This window comes from Frankliniella occidentalis, unplaced genomic scaffold (assembly GCF_000697945.3).
Source record: "Frankliniella occidentalis isolate FOCC.00 unplaced genomic scaffold, Focc_3.1 Scaffold202, whole genome shotgun sequence".
NCBI classification, from domain to species: Eukaryota; Metazoa; Arthropoda; class Insecta; order Thysanoptera; family Thripidae; genus Frankliniella; species Frankliniella occidentalis.
Window position 1 is genome coordinate 174,868 of NW_026267328.1, and position 4,710 is coordinate 179,577.

A 4,710-nucleotide genomic window follows, 5' to 3' on the forward strand; every position below is an offset into this window, starting at 1 on the left:
GGGGGGGAGACGGAAGAGAAAGAGAAGGGGGAGGTGAGCTTCCGCGAGCGGCCGACAGAGTGCGCAGCCGGCCCGCGCGCGCACCGGTGCGTTCCCCCACCACCGCCGGCCGCCGGCGCTGCCCATAGACTAGCGTACGCGGTGCCCCCTCTTTCAACCGTCCCATGTGGTCTAGTGGTTAGGATTTCTGGCTTTCACCCAGGAGGCCCGGGTTCGATTCCCGGCATGGGAACTACTTTTGGCAGTTTAGCTCGCATTATTTTACGAGTACATGCTCACGTACTTTATTCTGCGCCCCATTGCCGTCTGCACTTTGATTCTTACATTTGCTCCCAGTTTTTAGAGCGACAATCTGATGTTTATTTCAAACCGAGTTTCAAACCTTCTGATGCAATGAACCAAAGTCTATGATGCAACACGACGCTCAGGCACAGTTATGGTTGCTCATTGGAGCGATTGATAAGTAACTGGGTAGAAAAATGCAAGAAATTCAACATCGTGAAGGAGATGAAATTTTATAGACCTGGCCTGATTTGTTTGTATATCTCAGCAACTTTACAGATTAAGCCAAAGGCGCAATTTTGGAGCGAGTTCCCAGAAAGTTTCAGTGATTTCAGCAAAAGTGTGCAGCGGTAGCGCTGAGTATTGGTAGAACTGCATGCAATCTCCCCCACCACTTCTCCTCCCTCGGTATCTGCCTGCGCCCCCCCCCCCTCCCCTTCCCCCTCCCGAAGGTGGCCCGCTTGCTGCACCATAATAATGGGTAGTCTGGTCCTGCTCTGCGGAATCGCAACTCTCCATGCGTTCAATAATTTCAACTAAAGGTATTTAGTTTGTTTTAGGGCATTTCAAAAGAACTTAGGAAAACAGTCGACACCCAAATAGCGATTGGAAACTGTAGGGGCAGTAGGCGACGCCCGCCTCCGGCCAGGTAGGCAATTGGCTGCACAGGGTCGCGCTAGGGCGTTGGGCTGGGCGCTATGGGGTTGGGGTGAGGTTGAGGTGATGGGGTGAGGGGCTTTTCACTGCGCCAGAGCGGCGCCAGTCGGGGCGGTGCTTTGGCGGTGTCCCTCCCCTCCTAATCACTTTGAGGGGGCACACCTCCGCCCTCCGCTCACCCCCACCCCGCGGCGCTAACGCGTGCTCATCACGCACGTGAGGCAGGCGGGGCTCAGAGGCGCTGCTAGCCTGGCGCTATATAGCGTGGTCGAGAATCGTTTTATTGACCTCGATCTCTCCGTTTTGCTGCTGGCTGTATGTTGTTTTCTTCTTCCTGCCGCGGGATGGGGCTCAGGAGCCGAACAAGTGCGTACGTTAGTGTTGTTGCGCAAACGGGGGAGTTTTGGAGGGCATCCTACGTTCGCTCACAGAAACACAAAAAAGCTTTGCGCTAATTAAGGCTTCAGTAAGTTGAAATTTAGCATCTCAAAAAGAAAGGAGTGCTTGGATAGTATTTTAAAAAAAATTCTGAGTTCCCCTTCGTGTTTCAAGTGTATGTCGTTAGAGGTAAAAGCAGACTTGAAAAAAACTTAGAACCAGTGCTTCCTGACACCTCTCGTGTTATTGCATGTTTGAGATGGCAGCTTTGGTTGCTTCCTGCTTGTATACTTTTCCCATCACACCAAGTGCGTGAACTCAATTCCTGACCACTTGTCCTTTCGAACAATTTGAACTTATTAGTCTGATGCGTTTGGGGGGTGCTTGCGTAACTTGACACACTGCATGCAAGTCTATTTGAATGTTGCATTCTAACCAAAATGTTATCAGCGCCGCGCGAGGCCGCTGCTGGTCGCACCTGTGTCTTGTACACACGGGGGCCCCTGCGCCCCGCCACGCCACGCCGCGCAGCGTCACGTCACGACCATTTTTAGACGGGCCAACCCAAGCCGTCCGACTTACATTGGAGCATAATAAATACGGGTATAATGTATCGAATCAAGATCCAAAATAAAACCAAATTTTTGTAGCTACTGTCCGGGAAACGATTGAAAACCAATGTGACCGATCATTTTTTATTGAACACCGAGCAGCTGCTACACTGACCAAAATCAATGTACAGTTTCTATGTGTCGTTGCTGATGTTGAACTTACAAGCTTTTCCGAAATGTCGCAGTGCGGATGCGTACCGCAGGCAGTTGTTGTCATACACCGATATGATAGTGAACGCGACATGCCGCGAGGAGCGCGCGGGGCTTTACGAATGGAATGCAGGCAGACGACACGGGCGTAAGGACGCCGCCGTGGCGGGGCGGGGCGGGGCGAGGCGAGGCGGGGTTGGGCGGCTCGTGAGTCACACCGGTGCAAGCCCCCGCGGCCCGAGCGCCTATAGACAAGCGGGACCCTACGCGCCACTCATCGCCACGTCTTCAATATGTACCCACGCGGTAGAACAGTCAGGACGTACGTATGCTCTTTGGAGGGGCGACCATCCGGGACTATCCGGGACCATCCGGGACCATGCTTGCACTTGGCCGCGCCCCTCGTATGCCATTGCAAATCAAGTCCTAGCCCACCAGGTGATCAGATGCCAAGTTTCAATCTCTCTTCCGAATCTCGATCAATAAGCCTCATGAGGAATGCATGCTCTCAAGCCTAATTATGTAGATAGTGAGCAGCTAGATCCTCCCCCCCCCCCCCCCCCTGTTTTTTGAAACTTTTTAAAAAAAAAATTTTTTTACGGAAGGGGGTCCGTAACTTATTACTTAACTGCCTTTAACGCTATTTTAAGAGTTAAAGTTATAACTTGTAACTTTTACTTTAGTCCTTTGGAAAAGTTAGTAATTGAACTTGAACTTGTCCAAGTTTTTCGCACAGCATGTGCCATTAATATCGGACATATTTCAAAATCTATAACTTTAACTTTTAATTTGACACGTGTTTTGTTACATTGTGTAACTTACATTCGTTCGTGTTATGATAAGTTACGGAGCCCTGATCTGATTGCCCACTAACCATCTCACCCCCCTTCTCTTCCTTCCTATGGACGAACTTTGACCATATCGACTCGCACAGCTGTGACTGCCACCAATGGCCGGCCTAGACGTGGCCCGCACAGATTGTTGATGCTGCACCAGCTGTTGTTGGAAGTTTTTCGTACAGTTCTCTTTGCTTTCTTTCGTCAGATTCCACTTTTTCGACGCTTTTTTTTGGCAACGGTGGCCACACGTGGTGCCAACGCGGCGTCCCCTGATCCTGATTATACAGGCGCGGGAGAGTTTGAAGCGCGCGCGCGGTTTATCGTGCAAATAAGACTTGACACCAAACGGCATCACAACAGTCCGATAAATGCTCGATAAGTGCCGTTCGCGATAACTCTGGCGCGTGAGTCAGAGCCCCTGGCCCGGGCCAAGAGCGGCCCTGCCTGGTCCTGCCTAATGATTACTTTGAACAGTCTTGTCCGGTGTGATGTGATTTCTCCCTGTCCTTGCGCGTGCCTCGAATTCCCCGGCGGGAGAGGCTGCTGCTGCTGCGGCGGCGGCTGCTGCTGCTGGAGGCGGAGAGCAAAAAGGTTATTCTGCCGCATTCCCGACGTTGGTCCAGGGGGGTCCAGACAGAGGAGGAGGGGAGGGGGGATGTGGGGCGGGAATGTGCCCCCTTACACTGCTGGAGACAGCAGAGGTAAAAAGAAGGGGGGAAATTGTATGGTGAAATTGCAGGAGGACGGTCGGTAGGTTCCCTTGACAGCGTCGGTGGTGACTGACGACATCCCCTTCCCCTACCTTCGCCGCCCCTTCTAATGACAGAACGACTATCGACCAGTAGTAAACGCGCCCATAGTTTACCGCGGCCTGACATCGACCCCCACACAGACTATACCGTTCAGCCGCATACAAAAACGATGCACGATGCAGCTTGTACTGTACCGTGTGTTTCAGGAAGGATATGTACTACAGGTTGCAGGATTGTAAACTTCTGCATACCCCAGGGGTTATGGCGCCTTACGGGTGAAGGGGCGGCCAATCCCAAAACACTGCAAGTTGTGTCCGGTATAGTTGTTTGCATACACCAGCATACACTATATCACGGATAATCTGACTAAGGGACGAATGTCCATCACAGGATGTTTTGCAGGAGGGCAAAAACAAAGTTAGTTTTTAGTCTCAAAGATAGACATTTAATCCAAATTGTGCACATGTTTCTCTATTTTATTCCTTTTTAATAATCCCACATGATAAAAAAAAAAAGGAGAGCTCTAGTTTTAATATTAAGAGAGATAGATGGACATTCGCCATTCCAAGCACACAGTGTGAGATGACTAAAAGACGAACGTCCTGGGATAATCCTGCAGAGAGACGAATGCCCACAAGAGATTCTGACACAATGGCGAATGTCCACAAGACATTCCAACACAATGGCGAATGTCCACAAGACATTCTGACACAATGGCGAATGTCCACAAGACATTCCAACACAATGGCGAATGTCCATAGGCCCAGTGGCGAATGTCCAATTTCAGTCTATCACAGTGGCGAATGTCCATTTCTGGTCTACAACAGTGGTGAATGTCCCTGGCATGTGAAGAATATCCATTTCAGGTGTAAAACATCAGCAAATGTTCCCTCACTATCCTTCAGCGTGAAAGAAAAGTTTCTTCAACGTTTGTATGGATACATTAAAGCCCTAAGTACAGGAGGTGTATCTCTCTCTCTCACTCAGGTCTATTTACAAAAACAAAAAAAAAGCATGCTTCATGACACCAGTTGAAGCAAA

At 50.2% G+C, this 4,710-nt stretch overlaps 2 protein-coding genes and 1 non-coding gene across 3 annotated transcripts in view; all 3 read left to right on the forward strand.

Annotated features, from left to right (window-relative positions):
- LOC113205508 (uncharacterized) overlaps positions 1 to 4,710 on the forward strand; it is a 30,587-nt gene that overhangs the window by 24,671 nt on the left and 1,206 nt on the right. The window lies entirely within an intron of this gene.
- Positions 1 to 4,710, forward strand: part of LOC113205479 (serine/threonine-protein kinase MARK2) — a 34,988-nt gene that overhangs the window by 3,556 nt on the left and 26,722 nt on the right. The window lies entirely within an intron of this gene.
- Positions 161 to 232, forward strand: Trnae-uuc (transfer RNA glutamic acid (anticodon UUC)). Its single transcript has one exon. It is a non-coding gene; the product is annotated as a tRNA-Glu (tRNA).